Genomic DNA, 14,283 nt, shown 5'->3' on the forward strand with positions numbered 1-14,283 from the left:
TTTAAATCTCCTTATTGTCAAGCACGTTTTTCAGTAACTCCTAGCTCAACCTGGGAAAAACAGTCAGATGAATAAAAAACTAAGGACAAAACATCTTGATCATGGTTCATAAAAGCTCTCTCCGCATCTGTCTTTACATAATTCATTCTTCTGTGACCTTGCCTAATATAAAAACTTCAAAGGCATGGATGGGGTTTGCATTTTGCTATTTTTGTGTGCACAATAAATTAACATGTGTAAATATTTAGTTGATATAGCTGCATGGAATTTCTATGGAGGCTAAGTAATCAAAATTACACACATAGTAAGTGGGAAAATGAAATTCATATTTTTAAAATTATGTGTGCAAATGCAATTGCAACTTTAAAAGCATTTCCCTTGTATTCAGCAATTGTTCTTTGTAATCAGGTGTAAAATAGTGCTACATATTTTAAGTGTCTAAATAATTTGTCTAGGCTTATAAAAGGACAGAATTCTGCTACTTCTTCCCTACATATATTAAACTTGCAGATTCTGATACAGATGTTACATTTGAGAAATTGGTGTAAACAATAAGATTTGCTAAAACCAAGGGATCAAGGGAAATGCATCATGTTAATTTGCTCTACAAACTTAAGCAAATTAAGTGCAGGTATGTACAGACAAGTGGATAAACTTGAATAAACAGAGCTGACTCTCTTTCAGTTGGGCAAGATTGAGTTTGTCTTCCTAATGTCAGTATATTCACTTACTCTACATCGTGCTAGCAACTTCTAATTTGTATCAGAGATGGTAGCAGAAGAGTTGTATCCAGTGCTCTGAAAGCACAGGACAACTGGGACTTCAATGTGTCCTCGAAGTAATGATTCAATTAATGTACTATCCAGTCCTATTTTGGCAGAGCTAGAGAGATTTGAACAGCTGAGACCAAGCAGTGCTATGTACTACTTCCAAAGAGCCTGGCTCCTACAAGGTATGTCAGACTTGCTAAGTTTAGTTGTCTACTAGATAGATGCCTGCATCTGAGCTAGTTGTTGAGGATCCCTTAGTCAACGTGTTGAAAAAAACCAACAAATCTCATCATAAAATATGCAACTAATGCAGTAAGGTGGATAGAAACGCTGAATATAATAAATTTGGTAGTAGGATAATGTATGTAGGAAATGTTAAAGCATAACCTGAAGTGAAAAATGAGCTTGTGGGAAAAGCTAACTCCATTTACTGTAAATTAAATTAATGATTGAAGCCCAACTCGGGGGGTTGGACAGAACCTGAATGTGAAAAAACAACTGTCAAGTTAAGGGAGCCTCAGCAGGACTTTTGTGTTTTTTTCATAGAGCTGTCATTTGTGTTAGATAGGAAGCAATATATCCCATTCAAAATATGTTTGAAGATAGACACTGTCTGTGCTGACAGATGACAATCCTCTGGAGTGGATAATTGATGCAGAGTTGAAAAATTGATTCTTTGTTTTAATCTGATTTAAACCCAGATTCTTTTTTCCACACCATTATGTGAGATACTTGCTTCTGTTCATTTAATTAGTATGTATTTAGGGTTTGATTGTTTCCTGATGATATTATTCAAGAACAGACATGGAGTAGTGCTTTTGGCTAAAACTAGTGTAACTCCTGGAGTGCTCCAAGGGCAGAGAGCAGATGCAATCACTGAGCAAGGCTCTGGTTTGCTTCATTCATGAATAATATAATATTTTCATGTGTCTTTGATGCCATGGTAGGGAAGATGTTGTCCGATACAGAAAATCCTTTATATTGTGCAGGTCTTTTCAGTTTTTAATGTCTTGTGTCATAAAAACAGAAGTAGGTAGTATTTAAGCACTATGTAGCAGCAAACATAGTAATTTCTTTACGGCGCAGCCAAGTGGCAATAAGTTATGAACAAGGTAGCTGTAGAAAAAAAGAAAAGATTGTAGGAATATAAAACAAATAAAAGAAGTGCTCATAATTGTGAATAAAGGCATTGGACTTAAATGGACTAGCATGCAACTTTAATCTGGTTCAGGAAAATGACACCAGACAGCTGCGTACTTAGTGAAGAAAGATATTGAGAGAGAAGTATGGAAGTGGAACAGTGCAGTGTCAATAATCTGGAAATTATGTATAAAGATAAATTAATGCCTTTGACCAAGCAAAAAGCAGCTTTAGGCTGCACAGCCTCTACTCATATTTCAAACCATTGTTAGAAACATGGTAGACAACTGACAGAATAAAAGTGGAAAAATTATTACCTACTACTGGGCTTCAGAAAATTCGGGGTGGCAATATACAACAATTATGTATACTTAGGCAGCCAGAGTGTTGGCCTTTAATAACTCTAATATTGATCATTACATTGCTAAATAAAAAGTGTTGGGGAAAAAAGGCATTTCTGGAGTTCTGGAGGATAATAAAAGCAACAGCATTAAGTAGCACAAATTTACCAAGTACAGATCTTGCAAGACAGACTGAATGATTGTTCTTATTTTGATAAAATGGCAAGATTATTGGATGAATTCAGACCAGTTGTTATCAGTTACTGAGGTTTTCATAAAGCACTTGACAGCAGCTAATTAATTCAAATTGGCCGGGGAACAAACCTGTTCACATAGAGTGAAGTTGTCTGAAGAACTGTTAACAAAAGATAATGAGGAGTGGCAATCTGTAAGACTTGGGTGAGATATCTAGAGGATGTCTGGGTTTGCTCAAGTTTTAACATGTTCATTAATGATTTCTCAGAAAGGAAGGAAAAAGCAGCCTCTAAATGAAATGTACAGTGTGAGGGACTTGTTGACAACAGTGAGAATGGGGAAAATTTATGAGACCCTGAGGAAAGAATTTTATAATGGACCGGAAATAAGATTCACCTCTAATTTCAGGCTAACTCTTCTGGGAAAAGTCATTCACAAGCTCAGTTACTTAGTTATTCAGTAGAATGGAGAAACCTAAATAGTATCAGAGCAACAGTCTAGAGGAACTGTCAGAGCAAAGCAAGTGCAAATTTGTAATGAGTTTTAGTAGCGAAATGAGCAAGTACCATTATGGGATCACACTGTAAAGCATAATGTCACTGAGCAAGGAATCTTTGTCTAGCAATTTTGGTTTGACTACAATTGGATATAGTTTTTCATTCTCAGAAAGAATTTAAGAAATAGGAATGAATTCAGGATGAGAAACAAAACAATATGTAAAGAGATGGCAATTGATTTGTCCAATTAGATGCCTCAACTTGTTAATGAAATTCAGTCCTTGGCAAAGAGATTATGAAAATAAAACTTGTCTATGTATTTATATGTAGGTATAAGAAAATTGAGAAAACCTTAAATGAAAGACCAATCATTAAAACAGCCTATGAGTAACCTAAATGCAGTAAAGGAGAGGAAGTTTCTATGATTATATCTGAAGGCGAGAAGAATCCTAATACCTATAGGAAGAGTATTTGCAATGTTATCTTGAAGTACTTTGATCATTTATGTGTTTAATATTTGGATCCTTACATCAGTTATGGCAACATGGGCCCTTAGAGGCAATAAGAAGGGCAAGGAAGAAGTGCCCATAGCTTATCTGTCCCAAATTTCATAGAATAGATGGGGTGAATCTTCCAGGAAGAATAATGGGATGAAGGTAAAAAACGGAATGCCAAAAAGGAATGCCAAAAATGAATGCCAGACCCAGGTGAGTGGTCTACCTGCTCAGTGCTTCTATTGCCACTCCAGACTAAAAAATACTACAAAATGTGAATTGAAATCAATCAGATGTACTGCCCAGTCACATCTTTAAATTTCTTCACCTGCTGTCAGTTTGTGTCTTTAAAAGATGTTTGAAGAACATCAACCACATTCACTTGCTAGCTGGAAGGTATGTAGACTGACATCTGCCACTGGAAATGGATTGTACCTACCTGCTGATGGCAGAGTTGCAAAGACTGTGCTGTCCTTACTGTGAACTGCAAGAAGGGGAACAGAAAACTCTGGGCTTCCTGTCCCTTCTATCAGAGCCTAAGATTAGCCCATGATCAGTTTTAGCATAGTGATTGCCAGAAGGGATAGCTTTGGGGTAAGTATTGATAAAAAATATAAAGCTTATAATTTAATTTTAATTTATTCCCATCTTTACCTTTGTGTGTGTGTGTGTGTGTGATTGTGGCTATACCTTGAAACACTTTTACATGACTCTGATTTCTAAACCTCAGACTCTCCCAGGAACAAATTACAGCAGTGCTTAGAACCTCACCCCATTGGTAATTGAAAGCACTTTGAGCATCTTAAAAATGAGACCTTGATGCATAGATAAATCTGGCAACACATTACAATATTGCCCTCTGAAAGTGTGCAAGATATTCCTGGCTTGCTGCATATTATATAGCATAGCCATTAAATGCAGATTATCTTTCAAAGGAGAGGCAGAGATTAATGAGTCAAACAAAAATGATGAATTAAATGAGCCTGATCAGGCACACTTGCAAAATTAGCTAGCAAAGAGTTCTATAGAAACAAGAAATATTAGAGCTAGATTGCTCAAACACAATTTTAAGAAGAGTGGCAATGCATATAAACATAAATTATCACATTTTAATATTCTTATTATATTCTTTTAATTTTCCTGTCAAATGTATAATGCAAAGATGTTGCAGGCGTTACTCCACAAACAGAACTTTGGGCAAGATAAAAGGTGACTGCTTTCTCCTAAACTGAGTACTGAGACTCTGCTGGATTCTCACCCTGCTTCTTTCTCCCACTGGTTCTTTCTCCAGTGGGGCTGGAGACTTCCGTGGGACTCTATGCAAATCCAGGGAAGTCTTCCCTTGCAGTCAGGCTGGAGCAGAGCTATAAATCAAAGCCACTGATTTGCTCTGTGTCTTTAGGCAAATCATTTATCCCTAGCAGAATGCAAGTCATTTATCCTTTGCATAATAATACTTTACCCCCAAGGGATATTGGAAGATCTGAGTGTTGAAAGGTGGGAAAAAGTTCAGAGAGTCTTTGGTAGAAGTTGGTTTGTGAATTCACATTTTTCTTGTTTTAACATGCTGTGATGGGCAGGATAATTCACTATGTACCACTCTTAATGGCCCTTTCCCAGTCATATCTGTTAAGATTTCCTTGTGTCTTGGCAAGGCTGTCACTGATGCAGCTGTTATCCAGCTGTCACTAATAATGACCCTGAAACAGAAGGTTAACACCTCCCCAATCTCTTTATGTTCATGCAAAGTGTTCTCCAAAAGGACACACTCAGTGCAACAGGGACACAACGGGTCCTTGAAGCATTTTGTGGGATCCCCAGATTTCTGAGGCACATTTGCTGACACAGGGCAATACTGTGATCCCTCCAGTCCAGCTCACACCCTGACTCTGCCTGTTTTGGTTTTTTTACCACCCTTCTGTAATCGGTTTGTCAGGTTAAGGACTGCAGTGTTCAAAGGGACTGAGTGACTGGTACTCCTTTCTCTCCCACAGGTACAAACTGCTCTATTGTCCAAGTCTCACCAATTAACACAGTTAAGTTAAGCAGAAATTTAAACTTATCTGTAGTTGTTTTGTTTCAAAACTAAAGAAGGGATTTTGTGCCTGAAATCTTAGGTGTTATCTCCAGATCCATCAGAAGATTGAATAAAAATTGTATTTCTGCCTACAAGCTTTGTACAGCCTTCTTGTGGGGATTCTTGGCTGCAGTAACAGTACCTCTGCAAAGATTTACAAACTCTATACTGGGTGAAGACTGCCAAGATGCCTTGCTGACACTATTTCAATTACCATATCATCTGATAAATGGCTGCATAGCTCAGTGAGATTCCTTTGGTGAGGGAAATCAAGACATTGGCTGCACTGAGCTGAATGCAACCTCTTTATTTAATTTATGTAAATCTCTGAGATCAGTCAAATTCCCAGTGTAAGTTTCTGGAGCTCCATCCATCACCATCATGATGTCTTTATCAGTTGATGCTAATGCTGCTGTTTCTAACTTGAAAGCTAAGAGAAGATGTGGAAATTGATGGATAGATGAATAGCTGCTACCCTGGAGATTTCTTATTCATGATGGAGTTGGGGCTGACAGGTGTGTGGTGAGTAAACTCAATAACATCCTGACTGTGTTTGTAATTATATTCCCTATATTTATTTTTGTAATAATTCAGTATTTAGCATTAGTGTTTCAAAGTATTGTTGTAAAGGTCTATGATCTAAAACATTCAGTCCAGAGCCAATTACCAAAAGTAATATATTTTCTGAGAATGGGTGATAGAAATCACTGGAGAAAATGGAAATAACTCACATGCTTGATCACTGGCAGAGGCATTGGCCTTGGAGAATGTAACTCTAGCAAAAAGAGGAACATACAAGATCTATATGTGGCTGTGCTGACTGCGGCACAGTTTAATTGACTTGGATGGTTGACCTTCCTGGATACCTTCTAATGTGAGGGATTTTCATTGTGCCTTACAAGGAAGATGGAGAGGACACTGAGCAATGTCTCTGGAAGAGTCAAAGCAGGGAAAAAGTGCTGCCACTGCAATTTACATCTGCTAGCAGAGGCCTGAAAAAAGAAGTTTTCGCTGCAGGTGGGCTGCATTGGGGGGTGAGCTTGTGCCCGGTATTCTCAGAGAGGCATAGGGCACCAACCAGGCTGTGACAGAAGATGGAATTGAAAAGCAGCTGCTTTAGGACTGTCATTCTTAAGGCTCTTCCTCCTGTCTCCTCCCAGCAGTGTCTGCCATCAGTTCCTGCTGGTGACTGGTGAGCCTTTGGCTGGGTGTGCAGACAGACGAGCTGATGTCTCTCATTGACACAGCGCGCTGAGGGGAGTTGGGCTTGCTACTGGCTCTGTCTGCACACTGGCTTCCCAGCCTCAGGGCTGGACCCCCCTACATTTTGCCAAATAACTCAGTAAAAAAGGTGACTGAGGTATATTTCTGCTGTGAAAATACCAGTAAACCTTTTTTTTCTGGTTCAGCTTAGCTAATAGTAATTTTTTGACACTTTTGTCTGTTACTCACACAATTTTTGTCACTGGTGATTCTCAGGAGTAATTGGTCCCTACAGCAACCTGAGAGAGAAACCAGTATAATTTTGGGAGATACCTGTGAAATCTGTGTACATTTTCCCTTGGGAAAGATGGAGAAAAAGAAATCCAGTGGCAGGGCACCTCTTCTGGAGTTGTGGTGCTCTGTTTCAAGCCAGAGTGTCTTGACAAAGCAGCAATAATTTCTGTGGTTAGTGATCTCAGGGGAAGAGCAGTGCCGCCTGATCAGAGAAACACTTCAAAGCACTATCAAAATTATGATAATTCCTTCATTTAAAAACTCTTTCTGGCTTCCTATCAAAGTGTATGCTTACACTGTAGCTACACAAGTGTTATTATAGATAGCTTTAAGCTATGTCACTTTCATAACAGAACAAATAAGCGGATACTTTTCTGCATGCTGCCTTGGAACCGAGGATCTTCAGACTGCTCACAGGCAGTTCTCACGTGATGTTTCCAATCTTAGGCTTGTATTTCTAGTATAATCTAGTCTAGCTTCATACTATGGTAGTTTTCAAGTTCTTAATTGAATCCTTCTTGTTTCAGAACCTCCAGGGAAGACTCATGGCTAGAAATTACTCTCCTTAAGGACTCACATGCAAATATTATCATTTCAATTAATGCTACTTCAGCTTCAGGGTAAATTCAAAGATATGTTCTTGGGGTTAATCTTCAAGGACGTTCATTCACCGTTTGTGAAATGCAGAAAAGCCCTAGTCCACATTTTGCTTTTGAATGACCAACGAAGCCCATTGGATATCTATAGCCTACATTAACAAACACCTGGTGAAGGCCATGTGTTGAAGTCCAGACTTCCCAAAGGACAGTAGATGTCATCGTAGCTGATGACTTATTGCCTCCTCAAGTAATGATGATATTATGACTGCAGTCATTGAAACGTTCCCAGTGATTGGCATTACCAGACAGAACCAATTCACCAAAAGAATATTACCTGCCTCCAAGAGTAATATTTTAGAATATTTAATCACAAGCAACACAGACAGCAATTGTCTTTTAACCCAAGATGGCATAATAAAAGTTAATACAGTCATTTTTCTTATATCGTAAGCAGGCATATTTAGCAAAGGAAGACTGTCATTTTCTATCAAATAACTTTGATCAAGAAGAATGACTTTCCTTCAAACTCCCATGTTTCTTCAGATCTTCATACTTTCTGTAAAAACTAAGGTTTTAATTATATTCTTCTTCCCTAGAGAAGGACTTTTATGAAAAGAAATCTTGAGCCTTGCAGCACTTCAGCATTATACCCTGACTTCATGTTATTAGTGTAATTAAACAAGTTGATTTCACAGAGCCTATGGACACATTTTTATTATACATTGCAGGAACTCCAGGAGTAGATCCTGCAGAGTTCTTTCCACAGGATTCTCAATGTATTCTCTCTTTTTTCTTTGCCCATATAATGGGGCTCTAAGAGAACAGTTTTCCAAGGGAGTGCTCTACTTGCATTTTGTTGGGCAAGACCATCATGATATTCAAAAGAGCTTGATAAGCTTATCCTACTTCTTTCCTCATTAAATTAATTGTAAATTTCTCTTTATTCTCTATACAAAACTACTACCATCTAACTTGGTGAATTCTGAGCAGCTTGCTCAATCAGTATCTCTGAAATGATCAGTCCTAACAATGAATTGTAGTCAAAAAAAGTGGTAGGCCTAACATGTAACATTTTTGATTACTAGAGATTTAATCAATCAAAGAAAATAGTGAGGCAAAATAATGAGTGATTGAAATACTGCACATGAATCATTTTAATAGTCTAATTAAGCTAAAAGTAATAACACAGTCTTTGTCAAGCTCGTCTGCAACAAAATGCTACCATGTTTAACCTCAAGAATCAAATTCATGTTCTCCATCACACAATGCAGAAGAAATCAAATGAGCTAAATTACAGCCTATGAGTCAAAGGAAGGCACTTGTGGGATAAACATACTTCCATATTGTCAAAATACAGCACTGCACATTTTTTCCATCACATTAAAAATGCATACCAAAGGAAGAAAGGGTGTCAGCTGGCAGAATTAGATTTCAGGGATCAACTGCTTTAAGGAGAGACAGAATTTGTGCTGCAGTGTGCCACATTTTGAGTGATCTGAGTCCTGACAGGAGAGAACACAAACACAGTCAGCAGCACTGGCAATATATTCCACTATTGATAAGGTAACGGAGGGAAAGGAAGCAAACTGTTTCAGAAGTTCAGGTAGAAGTGTGAATGCGTTGCAAGTATTTATTACCATATTATAAAATGAGTTATTTTGGTATACAAGTAGGAAAAAGTACTCAAATCAAAGGAACGTGAAGGTTGAATTCTGGCATCTTGGCTCATAAAAGGATTGCTATCTTTATATTTTGTCCATTACATGTTGTAGAAAATTACTTATGGTAAAGCAAAACTGAAGTACAGTCTCCTCAGGCTGAAGTGCCAAAGAGTTGCTCATCACGGGGACATATACAAAGGAGAAGAATGATTTGGTTTAGAATTACATCACATGGAGTATATAGTGTTAAAATGTGACACAGTGAGTCACTGGCTAAGGCTGACAAGCTCACTGTGTGTGTGGGTGTGTGTAGGGAGCAGCAGCTCTATACAGAGAGACTGGACCTACATAGCAGGAATTTTGTTTCCAAGTAGCTCAGGTCAGCTCCCATGGACTAAATGCCTGTTAGCTGCTGAAGTGCATCTTCTGGCTCAGTTTCCTCCATAAGAAATCCAGTGAAAGCTTTCCCATATGAATCAAAGAGCAATAAGGTTTGGGCAAATGATGGGAAATTCTCTTCAAAGGTACCCTCAGGGCTCTCATCATAGGCTGCTTGCATATACAACTGCTTGGAAAAATTAAAGCCATAAAAGGCACAAAATATTAGCTATGATATTAGAGCACAAAACCATTCTGTCACTGATCTTATTCGTACTTCTCAAAACAAGAATAGCACAACTTAAACGTTCTTTAAAAATCTGTGGATCTAAATCTATACAGGATAAGTAATCACATAAAACCTCCTAAAAGTGATAATGAGAAAAACTCCTTAAAACTGGGTTTGATGTTATATAGAGAGGAAGTTTCATATAAAACTTGGATTTTTTATTATGACCATGCATTATGAAATTGCTTAGGGCACTTAGAGTTTAATACTATGCAAACAGGGACAATAAGAAAAGTATATTTGAATTAGTCATCCAGCCCTTTCATAGTTAAAGGAGAAAAACACAGTGTTGTTCATCTCACTGTAATGTGGATATATAAATTAGGTCAGGTGGTCATATATGTTAATATGTTTTGCCTGTGTGAAAAGACTAGATAATCAGAAAGGTGCAGAACAGATGAATACAGGTATATGAGTGGAGATTAGTATCAATTACAGTATCTTAAGTGTTCAGAATATTATTGAATCTTACCTTGATGAATCATAAATAGGTTTCACATAGGCATTACTTGGTATAAACATAATGGACTTCATGATTTTTATGTCTGTGTCACCATTTTTTTATACAAAATCTTTTGACATCTAGTGGTGTTCGACCAGTATGGAAACATTAGAGAGGGCAGAAAAATTGCACTTATGTTCAAACTAATTCAATATTGTTTTATTATTCACAGTTTTCAAATTAAACCCCAAGATCCATTTTCCCTCAGTTAAGCACTTGAAATGAGACATGCAAAACATCAATTACTCTTTTTTTAAATGCTGGTCATTTCAAGTAGTAACAAAAGTAGTGTTTGTCTTTATTTTTGTATGGTTAGGAATGAGATTGTTCTGAATCTTCAAGAAACAGTAATATACACGCTCAAGACTTACCTCCACAATCCACTCTGGATTCTCTCCTTCACTCTCTCTGCCTCAGAAGTCGCTCTCATTCACCACCAGGAACAATCTCCATGACTGATACTTCCCTGGATGAGGGCATAGAGGAGATGAGGTCCTGAGCCCCTTTGGAGCTTTCTCATAAAGGATTCAGGAGGAAAAAAATGGTGTGAAGGTCAGAAGTGACTTTTTCATGACCACTATTAATTTTTCCAAACATCTTACCTCTGGATGCTATAACTCAGTTTCTGAAGCTGCTGGTGTTTGAGGGCCTTGCAGAAAATCCACATCTCTTCACATCTGCCATCTTCTGTGCTTGTTTTAAAATGCCTCTGTGGGAGATAACTCAGTCAACAGTTCCACCTGGTTTCCAAGAAACCTTCACATTGGATGATGACGTATAGACACCTTCTATCTTCAGGCTGTGTCCACACTGCTAAAATCATCTGCACCAGGGAATGCTGGCTAGCTCTCTGGCCAAATCATACCTATTTTTATATTCATTCTCATTGTTCTATAGACTGGGTTCATGTCCCCTTTGGTCTTGGGGTAGCATGCTTATGGCTTCAGGAAATAACTGCTTGCTTGCTTTGTTAATTTTGTTCTGTTCAAGGAAAACATCTGGAATAATGAAAGGGTTTTGTTCCAGCCTGCCAGGCTGCTCTCATTTTCTTTTCTGGCAGGCTGCCATTAGTGTACTATGGGCCCTAGGGCATGGCAGGGAGATGCAGGACAAGTTTGAGGTGTGCAAAGCCTTCTGAGCTGGTTTTTGAGGGCTGAGATAGCCAAAGCTGGCTGATAGTGCTTATGAAATGTGGGCTATATCCCAACCTGGCTCCTGTTCCCGAGTTGCTTCACTTCAAAGAAAGAGCATAAGGCATAGAGATACATTTTGTATCAGATCAGCTGGGCCTGGGAAGGAGCTGGGGAGGCAAACTGACAGTTCCATAACTTTTGACAAGGAGAAAAATGCACAAAAAGGCTGATAATTATGATCACAATTGAAGCGGATGCTTCAGAAGGACAACAGAGTTACAGCTGTAATGACAAATTATACCATCAAAGTAAGATACATGGGATGAATTTTTGCTTTGATTTTAAGCAGGAGGGCACAGCACAAAGGTATGGTCTTTTATATAGCATTAGAATTATGCAAAACCATTTTATGAAGACTCCATGCATTTACTTCAGAAAAGACTGACATAATAGAGAAAAAATACTGCAGGTTTTGGCAAGAGGTTCTTTCTAGTTTTTTGTTTGTTTGTTTTGCTTTGGGTTTTTTTTTTTTTTGTTTGTTAGGGTTTTTTAGGTTTTTTTTTCTTTTTCTGGGTGTTTGGGTTTGTTTGTTCATTTGTTTGTTATTTTTTGTTTTCATTTTTTAAATGCAATATAATAGTTGTAAATATTCTAGGAATATGGGATGCAATTGCACCATTAAACATGAAAAAGCCCACTGATGTATTTATTCAGTTATAGTGCACATATTGCTGAGGAATGGGGGATAACTATTGTTTTTCTTTTGTATGATGCAATTAAATTTTCTTTTCTGTACAGTGCAAGCCACAAGAGTTTCCCAGCCCTCACTGGAGACTTTGGGAAATTACTAGAATGTCAATATTTACTTCTTTTCTACCAATATGTAGCAAAGCCGAGATCTCCTTGTGTATAAGCTTGTGCATGTGTGTACATCAAGCAAGTACTCTACAGTGTCAGGCTAGGGCTAATCAGCTATAGAGTTTAAATTTAATATAATTTCCTATGAGAGCAAACACTGTAAATAAAATGTTTATGCAGAAGATTAACTCAATCTCATTTTAAAGAGAAAAAAACCTAGGATATAAAAATATATAGAATAAGACAGTGATTTTCCCAAAGGAGACGTGAAAGACAGCAATACAGATTAGCCAGTGTTTGTAACTCTATTAGTGTAAGTATTCCTTTGCGTGTAAAGAGAGGCTAAGAAGGATGCTCTTTGAGACATGATCCTATTTCCCCTGTAGAATGAGAAATTATGACTGCAGCTCTTTAATTTGATACCCTCAGGAGGTTTGAATTTGAGACCTCTTAGATGAGAAAATCTTAGCATGAGTGGTGCTATACTGGTAGGAGCAAAGAGGAGGAGATAAAGCAGGGAGAGGAGGCCTATATGCTTAATTTTAATGAAATGATATATGTTGCATTAGACAAGTTAGACATGATGGGAAAGTACAATGTAATTTTTAAAAAGCTTTTAAAATGTTTTTCACACAGACTTTAATTTTTAATGAAAATATTATGCATGCTACAGTTTTCTATTTTATGGATTCAGTATACATTTAGATAATGTAGCACACTCGATTAAAACTTTTCCTGTTAAAAGGAAAGCAGACACCCTTTTTCTTTCTATTATTTTCTTTTTTTTTTTAGTTGTGTCATCAAACATACAGATTTTGCATATTTTCACTGCCTAGTCTTGAAGGATTGATGGATCATGGATGTCTGCAGCAATTCCTGTTCAAATATATCTTTTAAAGAGTCTTTGTGCTTATTGCCTGTTCCAGACCTCACTGAAGTAACTGCCAAGAGTCCCACGGATTTTGCTGGACTTTAGATTAGATCCTGAATGATCTTGGAAGAGTGCTGTAGTATGAACGCCTTAAGACATATACTGTACAACTTATCTAGTCTGCAGATACACAGCAGGATCACACAGATATACCATGGCAATTGAGGAGCAGAATAACAAATAAATCAATGTCAAATTATCAGCTGAATGGTACACATTGTCCTGAGTGAGCAGAAACTTTAAGAGGACATGTTTAAAAAGTAACTTTAAAAAAATACTATGGATTGTGTATATATATACATGTATGACCCTTATGACACGTGATTTGTACTTACATGATTCCCAAGCCTGCACAAATCCTCTGCATATCAGACTGCAAGGATGGTCCCTATAATTTTAGACAAATTCTTTTTTCTGATAAAAGTATATTTTACTAAAACAACGTATTTCGAAATCGTGTCTGACTACTTTGCTGTGGAAGCTGTGAAGCACAGATTAGTGACCCAAGCAGGGAGAGCGTAATATTTCATAGTCATGCCTCTTAAAATTGTGAAAGACTTTTAAAAGAAGAAGTTTGGACCCTAAAACGGTAATGGATGTGATAATCACTTTGGCTTTGGGCACAGAAGTACTGCACAGTACGTAGCTACTGCACAGCAGCTCGTTCAGTAGGTGCTCAGAAACTCCCCTGTCCACATGACGGTGTTTGCTCTCTTCTTGTTCCCCTTTGGTTAACAACATCCATGTGGGAAATTTTCACTAAGTAACTGGTGTGTTCTGAGTTAACACCTTTCCTGTCCCTAGTTCTGTGCAGCTGTATTGGTCTGCAGTGTATCTACAAGGATGAGAGCTATCTGAAGGGATTTAGGAAGCTGGGGCTGTCCCTGCCCTTGCTATTCCAGCTCTTGTGCATCCAACACG

Source organism: Corvus brachyrhynchos, unplaced genomic scaffold, assembly GCF_000691975.1.
Source record: "Corvus brachyrhynchos isolate BGI_N302 unplaced genomic scaffold, ASM69197v1 scaffold32, whole genome shotgun sequence".
Taxonomy (NCBI): Eukaryota; Metazoa; Chordata; class Aves; order Passeriformes; family Corvidae; genus Corvus; species Corvus brachyrhynchos.